The following is a 21,008-nucleotide window of genomic DNA, read 5'->3' on the forward strand; positions in this document are numbered from 1 at the left end:
TGCACACCTACAAACCCATTACAGCAACCAACACTTCACCTTCACCTTCTCCTACATTTCCGCTCTCCTTTATTCACTTATCCACAGCAACCTCCGCGCCATACCGGGGCCCCGCACCTACACATCACTCACAAAAACCCCCTGAAAACTCCTCGAACACACCGTACCGCGGGACCCCTCGCCCCTTTACCTTACCCACCATAATTCATCCAATAAGAACCACCATGCATCAGAAGATTAATAATGAAACACCCCAGCAAACCTTCAATAACTGCGCCGTCTCACCCGCTCACATGTGCCGCAATCATCAGCCCCCTTAACCAAGTCTCACAAGACCTAAACTGCGGTAAACGCCGAACCTCGCCATCCCCAACCTGCAACTGTAACCACCGGACCTGACGCCACCTGCACCCTCACGGCCCCGCTGCCATGAGACTACCCCGTCCGTAACTCTGCCCCTGGCCTCCAGAACAACCAACCGACCTATGAACTAACCACATGCTCCAAACCCCCCCAGCTGCTACCCATATCTCCAGACACTACTCCACTACAGCGACTGTCCCCCCACCACTACAAAAAGGCTGAAACTTAAATTGATTACCGCGCCAGGCTGCCTCCAGAGGACGCCCTCAGATCAGCCGTCACCGTCCTTTTCGCCAGTCGTCCGTCGCTGATCCCGGGACAGTCCCTCAAGCTGCAGGCACCGAATGCCCGCCGGGTTCGCCCCCTGACGCCAGGAGCACCGTGTCCACATGCCCTGTTTGGGCCGATTGTCACCTCCACAATACCGGGCGCTCCCCTCCTGGGGGAAGCCGCTACTGATGAGAGCTGCACCCTTGTCCCAATGCCTGCTCCAGGATAGACAGCAGGCCTCCTGTCTCCTCCTCGTCGCCACCTGCTGCGCCCAGTCCTCCGGTCCCGATGATCCAGCCACATAGGTGAGGTGACCCTGCAGGCGCCTCCTGTCTCCTCCTCGCCACCGCCTACTGCGCCCAGTCCTCTGGTCCCGATAATCCAGCCACACAGCTGAGGTGACCCTGCAGGCGCCTCCTGTCTCCTCCTCGCCGCCGCCTTCTGCGCCCAGTCCTCCGGTCCCAATAATCCAAGCCACACAGGTGAGGTGACCCTGTAGGCAGCCGTCCTCCGCCGAGGCCTCACACCGGAAGTAGGCCCCCGGGCTGGACACGCCCCCTTTTCGTCCGTCGCGGCCCTGCAGGAGATTCCTCCCGACAGCCAGAGCGGGCGCTGCAAGCTACCGCTGCCCACCAAGCTGCGGAGGGTCCCCACAGGAGTGGGGGCTCTCACGTTGTCCTCCTCACCCCCACCTTCCCCAAAAGACCCCGGCGAGTCCTGAAACTGCCAGCACTACAGCAAAGAGGGGGGCGGGGGGGGGAAGGTGCCGACGAGACACCCAGGCAGCCTGGGTGTAGGACTGCACTACCTGGGCGCCCTGCACCTCCATGCTGACCAGATCCGAGGATTCCTCAGGACATCATGATGGAGGTTCCCCAGCCCGTCCAAGCTGCAGATCTGCGATGTCCGGATCCATCATGCTGGATGTCATGATGGAGGTTCCCCAGCCCGTCCAAGCTGTCATCCAGGAAATGTAAGAGGAGGTAATGGACTCCCACCTCCTATTATATACACCATAAAGCTCCCTCCTTTCCTTCCACCACACTCCACCCCCTAACCAATCACCTTCTTTTCCTCATTGTTAAAGGAACCAACACTGTTTAACCCCATCAACTCCCTACCCTCCGGGCTGTCATGTCGCCCCTACACCCTATGGGTTCCATGGCTTTCTGTGCTGGTAACTGCAGTGTGCACAGTGGTTACTGGTCTGTGCTGGTAACTGCAGTGTGCACAGTGGTTACTGGGCTGTGCAGGTAACTGTAGTGTGCACAGTGGTTACTGGACTGTGCTGGTACCTGCAGTGTGCACAGTGGTTACTGGTCTGTGCTGGTAACTGCAGTGTGCAGTGGTTACTGGACTGTGCAGGGAATGGCAGTGTGCACAGTGGTTACTGGACTGTGCAGTGAATGGCAGTGTGCACAGTGGTTACTGGACTGTGCAGTGAATGGCAGTGTGCACAGTGGTTACTGGACTGTGCAGGGAATGGCAGTGTGCACAGTGGTTACTGGACTGTGCAGTGAATGGCAGTGTGCACAGTGGTTACTGGACTGTGCAGGGAATGGCAGTGTGCACAGTGGTTACTGGACTGTGCAGGGAATGGCAGTGTGCACAGTGGTTACTGGACTGTGCAGTGAATGGCAGTGTGCACAGTGGTTACTGGACTGTGCAGGGAATGGCAGTGTGCACAGTGGTTACTGGACTGTGCAGTGAATGGCAGTGTGCACAGTGGTTACTGGACTGTGCAGTGAATGGCAGTGTGCACAGTGGTTACTGGACTGTGCAGGGAATGGCAGTGTGCACAGTGGTTACTGGACTGTGCAGTGAATGGCAGTGTGCACAGTGGTTACTGGACTGTGCAGGGAATGGCAGTGTGCACAGTGGTTACTGGACTGTGCAGTGAATGGCAGTGTGCACAGTGGTTACTGGACTGTGCAGGGAATGGCAGTGTGCACAGTGGTTACTGGACTGTGCAGGGAATGGCAGTGTGCACAGTGGTTACTGGACTGTGCAGTGAATGGCAGTGTGCACAGTGGTTACTGGACTGTGCAGTGAATGGCAGTGTGCACAGTGGTTACTGGACTGTGCAGGGAACTGCTATGTGACCTATTCAAGTGCTCTGTAGATTTCATTCTTGGGAATAGTTGGGGTTGCAAAAGTCCAGACCCCACCAAGTGATATGCCATCAAGATCAAATATTGGAAGCTCTGAAAATGAGCAGAGTAATAAAATTTAAAAAAAACCTTTACATAATAAATATAGTTCATCCAACAGGTAATTTGTGAAACAAGAAGATTAAGTTCACATTCTGGACTGTGGGATGTTCTTTTGCTCCTGAGTTAGAAAATAACGTATAAAATGTTTTATTGAAAAGAATGAGAGGAGAAGTGTTGAAGGTTTTATCACTTCTACCATGTACAGTACAGTCCTAACAACTCTACCTGGTGGTGCATTACTCAGATTCTGACTGGCTACAGCTTTAGCAACTGTGACAGTATTGTAATCAAAATAATTCAGAAAATCTGTAAATGTATCTATAAATTAGTGAAAGGTGTTTTTTAATTGCTGTAATATTTTAGACACATTCTAGATTTTGAGGCCACATTATATTAGCATACAAAGAAAAGTATCTCAGCTAGGGTGAACGGACTATTTGGGCCTAAAGCACGACGAGGGGGTAACGGTTAGAGACCGACTACAATCTGCAGTCACCTTCTCAAATGCAAGGTGTTGATCAGGCTAATGTGTATCGTGACTGCTGGGTTGTCAGGGTCCCAACTCTTTACACTCCAATTATTCACAGTCCACCTATGGTTACTGATAAATTCAATTGCCTACTAATTCTGTTTCATTATGCAATGAGTGATCTCACAGTTTTGAGAGGTCACTTGTCATTTTCCTTTTAGATTTTTAAAGAGTAAAGGCCGCTTTACACACAGCGACATTGCTAACGAGATGTTGTTGGGGTCACGGAATTCGTGACGCACATCCGGCCTCGCTAGCGACGTTGTTGCGTGTGACACTTACCAGCGACCGCTAACGATCCGAAAAGTGCCCAAAATCAATGGTTGTTGACACGTCGTTCGTTTCCCAAAAATCGTTGCTTGTTTGGTGCGCTTGTTTTTCATCGTTCCTGAGGCAGCACACATCGCTACGTGTGACACCCCGAGAACGACGAGCTACAGCGTACCTGCGTCCTCCGCCAACGAGGTGGGAGTGACGTTCATGCGGCTGCTCTCCGCCCCTCCGCTTCTATTCGTGGCCTGCTGTGTGACGTCGCTGTGACGCCGCATGAACCTCCCCCTTAAAAAAGAGGTTGTTCGCCGCCAGGAAGGTAAGTTGGTGTGACGCGTACCGGCGATATTGTTTGCCACGGGCAGCAATTTGCCCGTCATGCACACACAACGGGGGCGGGTGTGATCGCTAGCGATGTTGCAGCGTGTAAAGCAGACTTAACTGTCATTTTAATTTCATAAATCAATAGTACACATGAAAATAATTAACTTTATCATATATGTTATCAGACAAAAATGTTCTTTGTTGCCCTCCTGGACTATTTCATTCTCAATTAACAAGTAAAATCTGTGTCAATTAATATAGACTTTCCTAACACTGAGAAAAGAGATCTCAGTTACTGCTCATAATGTCCTATAGAGAGGGGAGGAGAGAGGAGAAGGGAGGAGCTGGAGGCAGAGACAGACATTGTGCTGCAAGTTCTCCTGAAACAAAAATTACACTTTAGCGTTTGAGATGAACTTGCAGCAGAATGTCAGTGTCTGCCTCCAGCTCCTCTTTACCCCTCCTTTCTCCATAGATTGTTATGAGAAGAGCAGAAACTGTCATCTGTATTCATTCAAGACAGGTTTCTTATTTTCACGTTACTATTGATTTTTTGGGAGGAAAAAAAGGTGGTTACACTTTAAAGAACAATCCAGTCAAAACTGAGTCTGATTCAAGGCTGAGAGGGCAGTAAATAACTTCAATCTTAGGTGTCCTTTCTATGCCTGTCTAATGCTCTGCCCCTTCAGGATCTCCACTTGGTGCAGTATATCAGTTTAGTGTCCCTTCACCTATAAATGGTAACAAGTAAATTTTTGATAAATTCCTAATCAAAGTACTATGTATTTATTAAAAAAATACAGTATATCAAAATATGCCCAAGGAGGCAATAATCAAATATTGTGCCATCTATTAAAGGGATGTCATTAACACAATGTGAGCAGCACTCATTGTACACATACTGTGTTTTTCCAAAAATAAGACACTGTGGTATAATAGTTTTTTTGCCGTGAAAAAAGCACTAGGGCTTATTTTCGGGTAAGGGTGGTGTTACGAACCGGCGCCGCCATAGCCGCAAGCAGCCTGCTGCGGTTCCTGTTGCGCCCAGGCGGCGGCTGCCGTTCTTGGCCGTGCCTAGGGTCGTCCAGTTGGCTGTTCCTTCCACCACGTCTAAGTGTGGAGAGGCGGCTAGTGCGCATGCGTGCGCCGATTTACTCCAGCCAGAGTTTAAGCCCGGTGTTTTGCCTAGTGAGCATGTGTGAAGCCCCACAGGTGGTGTGTCGGTGTCGGTGCATTACCTTCAGGGACTCCACGTTGCTGTATCTCCGTCACTGGTAGGAAATCTTCTTGTTTGATCGTGACGCCACTCTCAGTATTGCGGTCAGTGGGGACCGCCACTGCAGGTTGGGGGACGCCTGGGGCTGATGATATGTGCAGTTAGATGTAGGAGCCTCCTGAGAGTGAGGCAAGCCCCAGGGCCCTGTGTAGGTTTGTAGTACCACAAGTCGCAGAATAACCACACAGGCAGGAATGTCTTTCAAGGCTTTACTCACATTTGATGGCAGGGTGAGTAGCCCGGGCGTAGCTGAGATGAACCAGGTGGGAACCAGGTATCCTTCAGGCTGACTTTATGAGGGTGACTACTGACTCGCCTTCCTTAGCCCTTGGTGGTTTGGGGTGACCCCGACTTTTAGTCCCTATGGGGGTCACCCAGGGAAGATGCTGCAGCCTCTCTCCCCTTGTTGTTTGCCGTGTGCTTGTTCCCCGGACCAGGCCACTCCAGCCTCTTGCCTCCTATGACCTATGGGCCCAAACTTGTGGTTACGTGGCTGCGGCTTTTGTAGTGTTGTGGTGTGGGCTTTAAGAGCCCCACACCGGCAGGTTTAGCAGGGAAAGGTGAATCTATCCTCGCTTCGGGATCTGCCGCCCGGTTGGGCCTGGTGCTCTCTAGCAGTCTCCTTACTTCCCACTCCGTGCACTCTCTAGCTGAAGCTGGCTTTCAGGCAGCACTCCTAGTTGACCGTTCTCCCCCGTCAATAGCCACTGCGCGGGCGCTGTTAGACAGCAACAGCCCCACAGGTCTGCTCCTCACTGAGCCCTATGGAGTTCTGCTCTAACTGACTCACTGCTCCTCCTCTCCTGTTCTTGCCTACGCCACCTAGCAACCAGATTCTCTTACCACACCCCTTGAGAGGAGATGGAGACTCTACCCCCTCCACTATTCCAGTGAAGGTGAAGGCTTGCCCCCTCCTGGGATCCCCAGGGGTCCTCTCATGGGTACATGTGTGAGACCTGATCACTATGCGCCTGTGTTCCACACCCCGGTCAGCCTTCTGGATTACCTGTATTGTGCTGTTCCCAGCATGGGTGCAGCACTCAGTGGTGCCTGACCAGGTCAGGGGCGCCACATTCCCCCTTAGTTATCACCAGCACGTCCTCGGGCTGCAAGACAACATTTTAAAATGCATAAAACATTAAAACATGTAAAACATTTAAAAGCACCAGGTATCAGACATCACCACCCTCCACCCACAAGTCCGTTAACCCACCCAAAACCCTCTCAGGAGGCAGGTCACCGGTCCTGTTGGTAACCAGGTCTGGGCCATCCGTTTCCCCAGACCTTTCCTCCAATCTTCCTCTCCCGTTGGCCACGACTTCAGCCACTTCTGGCAGGATGTAGAGGCGGCTTTCATGGGCTGGTGGTTTCAGGGTATACCTGGCCTGGTGGATCCGCGCCGTCAGCCTCTTCTGGCAGGATGCAGAGGCGGCCTCCACAGTTGGTGCTGACCAGGTACCCTCTTTGTGGTGGTGAGCCAAGGCCCCATAAACAGGCGTGCTCTCTGGTCGCAGGTGAGCCAAGGCCCTTTTCTACGGACGGGCCCCCCTGGTTGCAGACGAGCCAAGCCCCTAAACAGGCTGGCCCTGGTGGTGGTGCCACTGGTGTAACTTTTTACACTGCGAGAGTTTGTGGCTATAGCAAGTTCATAGCCTTAAAGTTTATTTCTCACAATAGTTTTTGTGGGCGCATTTCTTAAACGTTGCAAACAAAACTTTTCAAACTTTAACTGGTCAAAACTTCTTACTTTCCTTTACTTTACTCCTCTTTTTCACTAGGGCGTGGGCATGTAGGGCACCGGCACCTGTGACTTTCTTGCTCTCCGTCGTCGTCCGTGGTTGTTTCATCTGTAGGATCTTTGTCTGTGGTTGTTTCATCTGTAGGTTCTTTATCTTTCCTTTCTTGGTCTTCGTCTGTTTCTTTTTCTGTATCTGTTTCTTTATCTCTGTCTTTTCTTTCTTGTCTTTCTTGTCTTTCTTGTCTTTCTTGTCTTTCTTGTCTTTCTTGTCTTTCTTGTCTTTCTTGTCTGGGACATGGTGCTACGTCTAAAGCTGGTGTCACACATAACGACGACGACAACGACGTCGCTGCTACGTCACCATTTTCTGTGACGTTGCAGCGACGTCCCGTCGCTGTCGCTGTGTGTGACATCCAGCAACGACCTGGCCCCTGCTGTGAGGTCGCCGGTCGTTGCTGAATGTCCAGCTTCATTTTTTGGTCGTCACTCTCCCGCTGTGACACACACATCGCTGTGTGTGACAGCGAGAGAGCGACGAAATGAAGCGATCAGGAGCCGGCACTGGCAGCTGCGGTAAGCTGTAACCAGCGTAAACATCGGGTAACCAAGGGAAGACCTTTCCCTGGTTACCCGATGTTTACGCTGGTTACCAGCCTCCGCTCTTGCTGCCAGTGCCGGCTCCTGCACTGTGACATGTGGCTGCAGTACGCATCGGGTAATTAACCCGATGTATACTGTAGCAAGGAGAGCAAGGAGCCAGCGCTAAGCAGTGCGCGCGGCTCCCTGCTCTCTGCACTGACATGTAGCTGCAGCACACATCGGGTTAATTAACCCGATGTGTGCTGCAGGAGAGCAAGGAGCCAGCGCTAAGCGCGGCTCCCTGCTCTCTGAACTGTGACATGTAGCTGCAGCACACATCGGGTTAATTAACCCGATGTGTGCTGCAGGAGAGCAAGGAGCCAGCGCTAAGCGCGGCTCCCTGCTCTCTGAACTGTGACATGTAGCTGCAGCACACATCGGGTTAATTAACCCGATGTGTGCTGCAGGAGAGCAAGGAGCCAGCGCTAAGCGCGGCTCCCTGCTCTCTGCACATGTAGCACAGCGACGTTATGATCGCTGCTTCTGCTGTGTTTGACAGCTAAGCAGCGATCATAACAGCGACTTACAAGGTCGCTGTTACGTCACCGAAAATGGTGACGTAACAGCGACGTCGTTGTCGCTGTCGTTTAGTGTGACACCAGCTTAAGGCATAGTAGCCCCTTTCTCCTTGATGCAAGGTGAACTGTACTAAGTCCCCAATCTTCAAATTTCTGCCTGAATGTCCTCTGGGCAGGTGGGCTTGAACATCTCTCCGATTTACAAATATGCCCTCTTTTATTCCTTTTACTACAATAAAGCCGTATCCGCTTTTCAAGTTGAAGTCCTCTACTATTCCTCTGTAAAGGGGTCCTCTAGCCTGGGCTTTGGACCTTCTTAGGCACCTTTTCTCCTCCAGGTCTCTGGCTGTGACCTCCCTCTGCTCTGGAGACTGTGGTGTTGGAGGATACTTTGTTCTGCTGCGCCGTGTCTTGCGGGCTGGGTTCATGCCTGCGGGCTCCCAGGTGAGGTCTTTGGGCTGATCTTCGTCAGCAGACGGGGTCAGGTCTTCCTCATCCCAGCGAGAATAGGGCAGCATCTCTGGCTCTGGGTATGGGTCCACTGCTGGTGGCACTGGAGTCGGAGTCAGCCCCTCAGCTTCCTGGCCTCCTCTCCCCCTTAGTTCTTCGCTGCACTCTGGTTGTGGCAGCGCTGGGGATGAGTGTTCTTCAGCTGGCCCAGGCGGCGGACTCTTCGGCGCAGCTGCAGGGGTTGCCTGTATTTCCTTGGGGGTATGCGGAGGGAGCAGATACCGATCCACCATCTCTTGCGGGAACTGGGCCTCCAGATCAGCCTTCAGCTTCCAGTATTCGGGGTCCTCTCCTATCAGGGTCTTCCTAGCAGGGACCTCTCTGGACTGGGGAGCGGTGTCTGCTCTGGCCTTGCAGGCCGGGGAAAATAGTGATGCAATCTCTTGGCGGGCCGCGCCCTGTATGGCGGCGGCCTGGTCTTGGCGGGCCGCGCCTGGCATGGCGGCGGCCTGGTCTTGGTGGGCCGCGCCCTGTATGGCGGCGGCCTGAATTGGCGTTTCTGTCGCGGCCGGTTCCTGGCGGGCCGGACTGGACACTGCAGCCGCGGTCTCACTTGGCGTCGCAGCCTCGATGGGGTCCATGCAGGCTGAGTCGGGCGTCGCGGCAGTGATCGGAGCTTGGCGGGCCGCACCCGGCGGGGCTGCGGCCTGGTTCAGCATATCACTTGCGGCGCGGACGAGCGTCACTGCTGCGTTGGGGTCTTGGCGGACCGGGTTCAGCAGGGTGGCAGCCTGGGTCAGCGTTACACCTGCAGCACGGATGAGCACTGCCGTGGTGGTCGGAGCCCTGCGGGACAGGCGGGGCATCGCTGCAGCGGCCTGGGCTTGGCGGGCCGCACCTAGCGTGGCTGCGGCCTCACTCAGCGTCGCCGCACCGGGCGCCTCCTCTGGGACCGCGGTCGTAGCAGCTAGGGTCGGGGCTCTTGTTCTAGCCGGGGCAACACCGGACTCACCCATCGGGGTCTGAATCGTCGTCGCCGCTCGATCCGGCAGGCTCCGCGCGGCTCTCTCCTCATAGGTCCGCACCGCCGCAGCCATTTCCAGGAGCTCCGTGCGTTCTTCCCTAAGCTGTCGCACAATCCCGGCCTCCAGCCGGTCGCAGAAGATGGCAAGCTCTCGGCACCACCAGGCAGCAGTGCCTGGTTCTGGGTATCCGCGTCTGGACTCCATTTTCTCTAGCAAGCTGCTGGCTTCTCTTCTGCTCCGCCGTTTCTGGACGCTTCCGCTCTCTTCATCAGCGAGGTCAGAACTCTGCAGGGGATCTCTGGGTAGCCACACCTCTTCGTGGGCGGTAACTTCTTCCAGCGCGGGCTGCTGTTGTTTTTCAGCGCGCTTTTCATGGTGGCAATATGGCGGCGCTTCCAATTTTTCAAGCGGACCGCCCAGGCACATGGTCACCTGTCTGAACAGGTCTAGTCCTTATCCTGTTCGTGACGCCAGATGTGAAGCCCCACAGGTGGTGTGTCGGTGTCGGTGCATTACCTTCAGGGACTCCACGTTGCTGTATCTCCGTCACTGGTAGGAAATCTTCTTGTTTGATCGTGACGCCACTCTCAGTATTGCGGTCAGTGGGGACCGCCACTGCAGGTTGGGGGACGCCTGGGGCTGATGATATGTGCAGTTAGATGTAGGAGCCTCCTGAGAGTGAGGCAAGCCCCAGGGCCCTGTGTAGGTTTGTAGTACCACAAGTCGCAGAATAACCACACAGGCAGGAATGTCTTTCAAGGCTTTACTCACATTTGATGGCAGGGTGAGTAGCCCGGGCGTAGCTGAGATGAACCAGGTGGGAACCAGGTATCCTTCAGGCTGACTTTATGAGGGTGACTACTGACTCGCCTTCCTTAGCCCTTGGTGGTTTGGGGTGACGTCTAAACCACTAGCAAATATTGTATAGAGTAGTAGTTACCAAAGAAACCACTATTAAATCTACTCTTATAAAATCGTTTATTATAATTAATTAAAACAGAACAAATATATTGTTCTTCTCATAAATATTTCGAAAACATGGATACATATATCAAGTGCAGGTGTCAGACAAACAGTGCTCTCGCCTGGGGGCAACCCCAGACAGTGTTAATGAACAAGTAAAGTGGGGGCGTTGATTCGTCACTGTCAGAGTGATACTGCTTGATATACGTTGTGACTACCCCTCATAGATTAGATTTTTCCACTAGGTAGAGCCTGAAATTATGCTGTAGATGTATGTCAGTCTCACCGTCCTTGCTCATCTCCAGTGGGGGCTACCACCACCAAAATATCGTGATTAAAAGTGTAATACACATATACAGAACCATAGACAACAGAGACAATAGGCGTTAGATGTCCAGGGTTCTTCTATAACATAGGTTTCCCTAGTATGGAAGTACTGGAAGGTTAGGTTGGAGCTAAGAGTACCACTTAGCTTGTGGATCTCCTAGCTCTCCCGACGCGTTTCACCCCCCTAACGCAGTATGGGGGATCATCAGGGGATATAGAGGAATCACTTCTTGAAAAGAATGACACAAGATAGTTGATCCCTGTGATTAAGTACTTGTGTTCTTGTAAGGTGACTATCTCCAATCTAGATAGTGATCACAATTTCCCATCAAATTAGTGCCTTGACTCTCCGTAGTAGAATGTTCGAACATATGTCTATTATAGCCGGGAGGTCGGATCCATTATTCGGGTGTATATACTATGTGTCTGGGTCAAAGGCAGGTCCTTCTGAAAAGACCAGACCGATCCACCTATACGGTTTGAAAAGATATAGTTCCTCAGGGTGTGGCTGACTACTGTTTTTTGCCTGTAAATAGCAATTCAAATATAGATGTATGGCAAATGCAGGGGTCCCTAGTTGCCTGCCTTCAGTGACGTGTGCAGGGTTTAATCCTTTCTCCTGTGAGGAGGCGGACAGGGCAGGTCTGTCATAGGACTTATGGCTATATGTAGACTTCAGGTATATATTCCCTGTACGGGAGCGACAGACGAAGGCCTATAAAGGAACTGTGATGCCTTGCAGATTCCAGGTATATGCTCCCCTGCTGTGAGCTCAACCAGCAAGGACTGTCAGTCACAGGACCTAGCAGACGAGGTGGCTCCCCTGGCATCGTCCCTTGGCATTCTCCCCTGACGTCCGTGGATCGTGGGCTCCCAGCGCTGTATAGAGTGTTACCACTCGGGACTGACAGTCCTTGCTGGTTGAGCTCACAGCAGGGGAGCATATACCTGGAATCTGCAAGGCATCACAGTTCCTTTATAGGCCTTCGTCTGTCGCTCCCGTACAGGGAATATATACCTGAAGTCTACATATAGCCATAAGTCCTATGACAGACCTGCCCTGTCCGCCTCCTCACAGGAGAAAGGATTAAACCCTGCACACGTCACTGAAGGCAGGCAACTAGGGACCCCTGCATTTGCCATACATCTATATTTGAATTGCTATTTACAGGCAAAAAACAGTAGTCAGCCACACCCTGAGGAACTATATCTTTTCAAACCGTATAGGTGGATCGGTCTGGTCTTTTCAGAAGGACCTGCCTTTGACCCAGACACATAGTATATACACCCGAATAATGGATCCGACCTCCCGGCTATAATAGACATATGTTCGAACATTCTACTACGGAGAGTCAAGGCACTAATTTGATGGGAAATTGTGATCACTATCTAGATTGGAGATAGTCACCTTACAAGAACACAAGTACTTAATCACAGGGATCAACTATCTTGTGTCATTCTTTTCAAGAAGTGATTCCTCTATATCCCCTGATGATCCCCCATACTGCGTTAGGGGGGTGAAACGCGTCGGGAGAGCTAGGAGATCCACAAGCTAAGTGGTACTCTTAGCTCCAACCTAACCTTCCAGTACTTCCATACTAGGGAAACCTATGTTATAGAAGAACCCTGGACATCTAACGCCTATTGTCTCTGTTGTCTATGGTTCTGTATATGTGTATTACACTTTTAATCACGATATTTTGGTGGTGGTAGCCCCCACTGGAGATGAGCAAGGACGGTGAGACTGACATACATCTACAGCATAATTTCAGGCTCTACCTAGTGGAAAAATCTAATCTATGAGGGGTAGTCACAACGTATATCAAGCAGTATCACTCTGACAGTGACGAATCAACGCCCCCACTTTACTTGTTCATTAACACTGTCTGGGGTTGCCCCCAGGCGAGAGCACTGTTTGTCTGACACCTGCACTTGATATATGTATCCATGTTTTCGAAATATTTATGAGAAGAACAATATATTTGTTCTGTTTTAATTAATTATAATAAACGATTTTATAAGAGTAGATTTAATAGTGGTTTCTTTGGTTTGGGGTGACCCCGACTTTTAGTCCCTATGGGGGTCACCCAGGGAAGATGCTGCAGCCTCTCTCCCCTTGTTGTTTGCCGTGTGCTTGTTCCCCGGACCAGGCCACTCCAGCCTCTTGCCTCCTATGACCTATGGGCCCAAACTTGTGGTTACGTGGCTGCGGCTTTTGTAGTGTTGTGGTGTGGGCTTTAAGAGCCCCACACCGGCAGGTTTAGCAGGGAAAGGTGAATCTATCCTCGCTTCGGGATCTGCCGCCCGGTTGGGCCTGGTGCTCTCTAGCAGTCTCCTTACTTCCCACTCCGTGCACTCTCTAGCTGAAGCTGGCTTTCAGGCAGCACTCCTAGTTGACCGTTCTCCCCCGTCAATAGCCACTGCGCAGGCGCTGTTAGACAGCAACAGCCCCACAGGTCTGCTCCTCACTGAGCCCTATGGAGTTCTGCTCTAACTGACTCACTGCTCCTCCTCTCCTGTTCTTGCCTACGCCACCTAGCAACCAGATTCTCTTACCACACCCCTTGAGAGGAGATGGAGACTCTACCCCCTCCACTATTCCAGTGAAGGTGAAGGCTTGCCCCCTCCTGGGATCCCCAGGGGTCCTCTCATGGGTACATGTGTGAGACCTGATCACTATGCGCCTGTGTTCCACACCCCGGTCAGCCTTCTGGATTACCTGTATTGTGCTGTTCCCAGCATGGGTGCAGCACTCAGTGGTGCCTGACCAGGTCAGGGGCGCCACACATGCTCAGCCTGTTTGTGTTATGTCTGAGACTAAGTCCTCAGTTCAGGCTACTGAGCATGCTCCCACAATTAACCCTAACAGCCTCTTTGCACAGGTACTTGGACTTCGTACTGTGTCTAAGTTCTGGGAGGTGCCTACTGAGCATGCTCAAACTGATAGCCTGCTTTCTAAGCCTGTTGCTCAGGCTACTGAGCATGCTCAGGCACTTAGCGCATCAGAGGCTAGGTCCGGTAAGGACCTCACTGAGCATGTCCGTGAGGTGGCAGGCCCTGATAGGGCAGAGGGTTTCAGGTGTCCTTATGACGTGGCAACTCCGGACTGGCTCGCAGAGGCCCGCCCCTATGATCTGGCACCTCAGTATTGGTCGTCAGACGATGACTGGTGAAGTGTTTGGGGCGTGGCTGCCATAAGGTCATCAATGACGTGGCGGTTCCGGATAGGTCGCATGTGACATCACTGATGACATGGCACTCTGCTATTGGACCTTGGTGGTTCCACCCTGGGTTTGGGGCGGACCCAGGTTATAAAAGGGGCTGGAGACAACATGGAGGTGCGCAGTCTTCACTTTTGCTCAGTCAGAGCACACCTCCATGTTAGAGCCTCATTGCGGCATAAGCCTATGTTGGGAAGCGGTAGGTAGGGTTAGGCGAACGGTGCCTGTCACGCCAAGATTCGTGGCTCGGCACATCAGGGTCAGGCGCCGTGCTTCCCTCCTGCCGTTACAGTCTTGCTATAGCAGCCCAGTGGCGTTAACTGGGCTGCGGCTGCTGTGCTTCCTGTCCGATTGTGCCCCCTACGCACACGGACAACGCACCTGCTGCGCTACCTGTCCGATTGTGCCTCCTACGCACACGGACAACGCACCTGCTGCGCCACCTGTCCGATTGTGCCCCCTACGCACACGGACAACGCACCTGCTGCGCCACCTGTCCGGTTGTGCCCCCTACGCGCATGGACAGCGTACCCCAGGACCCCTGTGGAGTTAACAGGGTGTTCCTTATCCTCCTCGGCTTCCTGGTCAATGCTACTGGTGTACCCATCTGGCCTGACGTGTCCTACACACACGTGGCCAGGCGAGAGGTGGCCAGAAACGCTAATCGGAGGACCGCTCGGCCTGACGTGTCCTACACACGTGGCCGACAGGGCGCTTTCGTGGCGGTCTTCCGGTCAACGCTACCTGGTTACCACCCGGCCTGACGTGTTTCCTGCACACGTGGTTGGTGTAGCGCTAGGTGCACCAAAACGCTAATCGGGTTGTCGTCCGGTCTGACGTGTCCCAACACACGTGACCGGTTCCCAGAGTTCCTGGGTTATCTCAGAGCCATCCAGCTCTATAGTCTCCGACTAACCCTCAGGTGCCAGCAGCTCCTTTGTCATCTGGAGCACGGTGGGCCCCGACTGACGATTAGGATATATACCCCCTGGTCCTAATCTGCCGGTCCCCCCGTAACAGGTGGCTTCTCACTTGCGAGTTTCTCGCAGTAGTGCAATGCGAGAAAATCTCGCATTGGAATCGGACACATGTTAGTGAATAATTCAGCTCTCATCTGCAATTTTTTTCTCAGTCCAAATCGGACTGAGAAAAAAATTGCAGCATGCTGCTTTTTTACGAGTTTCTCACATCATTTTTCACAATGATTTCCTATGGAAGCGTGTTTAAAGAAGGATCACACACGCGCACCAGCGTTCCAATTTGCGAGTGTGGCAGTAACTTCCCTCATTCATTATCCAACAGATGAATGTGACATCACATTTCCAAAGGTTAATTATCTGACACATGTGTAATCGAGTTAATTTTGTTAAGATGTTGCAGGAAACATGCATCTCAATCGCATCACACACGCGAGTCAAATCATTAAATTATTCAAAACAAGCATTGCACTTGCATTGCACTCTGACCTAACGTGAACAAAAATCAGCCGAGTTTTTTCCAGCCTAGTCGGACTGATTTTACACGCATAGGTGTGTTTCCACCCTAAGTCTTATTCTTGAGGGAAACACAGTTGGGGGTAAGCTTTCCCTTCCCAAAAAGCAGACCCCCCCTTCCTAGGAGAATCACACTTGCTAGACCTCGGATGTCTGCGTTGCTCCCAGGTGCTCCTGCGATCTTTGGCGGGCACTCCCAGCAGGTATGCTCCCCGAGGTCCTCCCCTGCTTCTGGCCGACACACTCATATACATCAGATCGGACACACACACACACATTAGGTCGCACACACAATCTCACATCAGATTGCACACACACTCACCACATCCAGCGGTACAGATTGATTTTAGCTAGCGGGGGAAGATGGGACACAGTGCAGTGGAGTACGAGGACTTGCAGTGGAATGCATGGAGGACTCAGCGTTGGAATGCATCGATGTGTTCCACCGCAGGTCCTCTATGCGTTCCACCGCACTGCGTCCCAGGATTCTCTGCCGGCCAGAAGCAATCAGTATCATGGGATGTGGTGAGTGTGTGTGATCTGATGTTTGATTGTGTGTGTGATCTCATGTGTGATTGTGTTGTGGCACCCCAGAATATGTCAGGGTGCCACAGGGTACTGGAATCCTTACCCAGGAAGCAGGGCCTACCCCCATGGTTCCAGGTTCCTAACAACCGGTGTCACACCATCAGCACTAAAAATCCCAATCACACCTCACATCAAACCTGTCAGACACACCAGTGGGTTGGTTAAGCTGGGATAGCGCCACCCACCTAGGGGTCAGGCAGACTAGTGGGAGGGAGGAAGTGGAGAGCAGAGCTTAGAGTCAGTTCTGTAGTAGCCCTCAGAGAATGAGGAGCTGGGGAGTTGTAGCTCCCAGGGAGGCGACAGGTTGGGTCGCAGACAGTGGTCCGGGACCACAGGAGTCGGGGATCGGTGGCAGCGACATTGGAAAGGATGCGACGGGCATAGCCTAGGAGGACTGTCGGCATCAGAACCCCAAAAAAAATTACCGGTACCGAGCACGGCGGGGTCCAGGACCCTAGTTCAGGAGCAGGTTCATTCGTCCTGATAATTTACCTGGGAGGGAAAGCATCTTCCCGAACTTCCCTAGAAACTCATAGAATGAAGGCATCAGCACAGCACGGGGGATAGGGTTTCCCAGAAAAGCAACCCAACTGAAATCTCAAGTGCCAGCCATCAAGAGCACAGCTGCCATACACAGCTTCATGCCAAGGGGCCACAATGAACACTAAAATTGTGCATGGAGGCAAAGGTCCGGACTATCAAGTGACACCGGTGGAAGCGGACACCTGGATGGGCTCCCCTGTAGTGAATAGATACACAGAGACTTTGGTTTATCTTCAGTGTGAGTGTCTGCTTTGTAATCCTCATCCAGCACCACGACAACCTACAGTGAGTACTCCGTTTCCCCTGCACCCTGCACTCCCCAGCATTCACCAAATCCCCACTATCCGGGGCTTTCCCTACCTGCGGAGGGACTGACATCTGGCTGCCCCACACCATCTGCCCCGGTACTCCCATCGGCAGCGGCGGTGCTCCCCTTTCCCGCAACCTGCAGGTGGCGTCACAAACATTTATCCCCTGTAAATACCCCTTACATTTGAGTGGCCGCAAGCTTCCGGGTCCGGAGATCCTTGAGCCACAGCAATCCCCTGATCTGAGCAGTTCGACTGCTGCAGGGGCGGCATAGTGTGTGTGATCTCATGTGTGTGCGATCTGATGTGTATGGATGTGCTTTTCGACACAGGTCCTCGTGTTCAGCATCTCGTGAGTAAGATTGCGGGGTCTTCTGTCTTTTCCTTCTCTCTTTTGGGGGTGTCTGCTTTCTATAATGAAGGGTCCTGCAGTATTCTTAAACTTTTTTAGCTGCGTGGACACTTGATTATTGAGCTGCGCCTAGGGTTTATTTTTGGGGTAGGGCTTATATTTAAACTTTTCACCAAAAATGCTGGAAATTCCTTATTTTTGGGGAAGGGCTTATTTTTGGAAAAACACGGTGCTACAAGTTGCGTGCCTATGATCTGACCATCAATGCAAGGTGTTCTGCAGTCACCATTGCCTATAGGAAGATGAGTTCCCATACCATTCGTCTTCTGGCGCACAACAGTAATTGGTTTATTTCCAGGTACTAGCAGGAATGTAAATATGGAATGAATCAACTTTTTCCACATTTTCCCTAGCAGCACTTTTATGAAGAACAGATTTTCCACAGAGGAAATTAAAAAGTACATAAAACTGGGAAACTGCGGTGTTGTTGAGAACAGCATCAGCTTTCAATGTCATTTTATAACTAGTGGCATATATACAAATGGCATTAATAGAGACTACAAAGTTCCTTTCAATTAGTTCAGATTTCCTCCAAGAAGATGAATGATCACTTTTGCCTAGAATAACATTTTTCACAAATAAATGTTTATTGTTACTGGTAAGTCTTCAAGTACCGTTACAACTCTCCTTTTCAACGTATGATTCATATACTGGCATTTTCCCTGTTAATTTGTGGAATTTATAAGGTCATTCATAATCTCCAGCCATTTCTCAAAGGCTAAATAATATTTTTCTCTATGTTTCTGTGGTTACAATACACATGTCATACATATATTTGTTTTTGCTGTGGTTTATGCGTCCTTTTGTGTAGAAATTTTCAATGTTTAGATATTTTTTATTTTTTTGCTATTATTTTCTTGCTTGTAAATAAAATATTCAGTTAAAGACAATTGATGCGGACAGCAAAAAAAGCCAGAACTTTACGTTGGAGATATCTGGATTTCCATCTAAATACATTCCTCATGTAAAACAGATGTATACTGTATAACATGCCGTTATCGTTTTTGGTGGACGCATCACGGAGTTACAGATTAGTGCTGCATTGCTCACCCTGGGGCCTGTGAACTATTTAGATTTGTTATCCTAAAGATTTTTTTTTTCTTTTTATCGCAATAAAAATATAACTTTTATTGTCCATGTTTTAGATGAATGTTCTAAGAGCAGACAAGTTGGAAGCCATTGAAGCTTCATGTATTTCCTCTATGACTCCCGTAGGACGAGCAGCTGTCAGGTCAGCCCTCACTCCAGAGCCCGAAGTCATCAAGATCTGGAAGAGAAGGACAACTATACTGCCGGAGAATACAGTCACACAAATACCTGATGGCCAGCGTATCTGAGTCAGCCGCAAATGACCTCACTATTGATCCGAAACCACAAATTACTACTTACTCTGTCCAGTTTGGACGACCTACAAGATCTAGGTATGAGCACGTCTGGATGCCCGGACACGTGGGTGTTAATTTAATTTGTCACATTCCAAGCGTGCTATATATTATTGTCATTACTCACATTATGAATAAAGACACATGCTCTGGTAATTAACATATTGAAATGAGAAAAGGCAAATATGACACATAACAGCATTCACATGTGTTCTCTGGAATGGCCTCTCATGTTTGACATTATGTTGTTTTGTGGATAATATCACCCAAATGTCAATGGATTTCTCCAGTTTTATGTAGTCGCTATGCAATCGAAAGTTATATAACTTTTTTGAGATATTTTGTGTTTCAGTCCCTCACTTTTTTCAAGATACTACGCGGAAACATTCTAGGTTTACATCCAGTAGCACAAACACAACTTATCAGCACAACTCTGTCTCTTTTTTTAAATTCCAGACAAGGCGTCACACTATATACGATACGATACGATACGATACACTTTATTGATCCCGTGGGAAATTATGGTATCACAGCAGCACAACTTAAATCATAACATGAATTACATAATTGACAAGACAATAGAGTTGACAGAAGAACATTATACATTAGATTAGGACATACACAGTGGGTGAACTGAAAGTAGAAGAAATAAAGTAGACATTCACCTTGAAGATTTAACACTAACGTGATTGTTGTATATTCCCATAGCAATTGGCACAAATGAGTTCCTATATTTTTCCTTCTTACACCTCAGAAGGATTAGCCGGTTACTGAAGGTGCTCTTCTGTCTCATGAATAGCTCATATAATGGATGTGCATTATTATTCATAATCGCCATACACTTTTTCAGAGTTCTTCTCTCCACTACCTCCTCAAAAGAGTCAAGATTGCAGCCAACAGTGGAGCTTGCCTTCTTGATAAGCTTATTCAGCTTATTAGCATCAGAGACCCGCACACTACTACCCCAGCATATGAGTGCAAAAAAGATGGCACTTGCAACTACAGACTGGTAGAACATTTCTAACATTTTGCTGCACACATTAAAAGACCTCAGTTTCCTTGGGAAATACAATCTGCTCATCCCCTTCTTGTAGACCATCTCTGAGTGGCATCTCCAGTCTAGTTTGCTATCCAGGTGGACCCCCAAATATTTGTAACTCTCCACCTGCTCCACCTCCTGACCAGCATTAGTGACCGGTAAACATTCCATCTTTCTCCTGGTATAGTTGACCACCAACTCCTTAGTTTTCTTAACATTTAGTTGTAGATAGTTACCATGGCACCAATCCACAAAATTCAACACCACCCTTCTATATTCCTCATCACCCTGGTCCCCCCGAATACATCCAACAACCACGGAGTCATCCGAGAATTTTTGAAGGTGGCAAAAATCAGATTTATACTGAAAGTCTGATGTATACACCCTAGTGCTATAAATTGCACATCAGGCTTCTTTCAGAGGTCCATGATTTTTTTTGTATTGGAAAACATGGATAATTGCTCATCAATGTATTGGATGAAATTTATATCAGTATTTGATCAGTGTGAGTTTTCCCAATGAGTATTTCATCAGAAGAAATGAGCGAACCTGAGGTTTGGTTTTCAATCCGAACACAAACTAAAGAAACAGCGCTCGGGTTCAGAGTTTGAATGCTTTAAGCATGAACTTAACTTGGACAAGCAATGCTGTGTCAGGTACACTCGGTGCTCAGCCCTGTGTGAACCGCTTGCAGTGTTTAAACGGTGCACACTGAGGGTAACAATAGCATGATCAGATGTTGTGTGCATGAGAAAAACATTTTTTTAAATGCCCGCCCACCCTCTCCCGGACGTGATCTGGCTGCCTGTTTGCGGGCGGAGACTCAAACTGTCAATCATTGTGTCCGAACCTCCTCGGACAAGGTTCGGTCACGTAGAGGTTCGGTACATTTGCTGCCAGCGTACCGAGACTCCAAAGGCTCGCTTATCTTTATTCATCAGTAATGGTCGCTAGTGAAAAAAAACCTTCAAACCTTCTATACCTTCTATTCCTATTCATTGCTATCTTAATTGCAATGTTAATCCGTGTGCAGTCTCCGAACTTTAAGGAGCCATGAACTTGTATGGTCAGTGACTTGGATCAAAAATGGAAATATCGCCATGATTTCTTGCAGCAA

The sequence above is a fragment of the Anomaloglossus baeobatrachus genome, chromosome 3 (assembly GCF_048569485.1).
Source record: "Anomaloglossus baeobatrachus isolate aAnoBae1 chromosome 3, aAnoBae1.hap1, whole genome shotgun sequence".
In the NCBI taxonomy this organism is placed as follows: Eukaryota; Metazoa; Chordata; class Amphibia; order Anura; family Aromobatidae; genus Anomaloglossus; species Anomaloglossus baeobatrachus.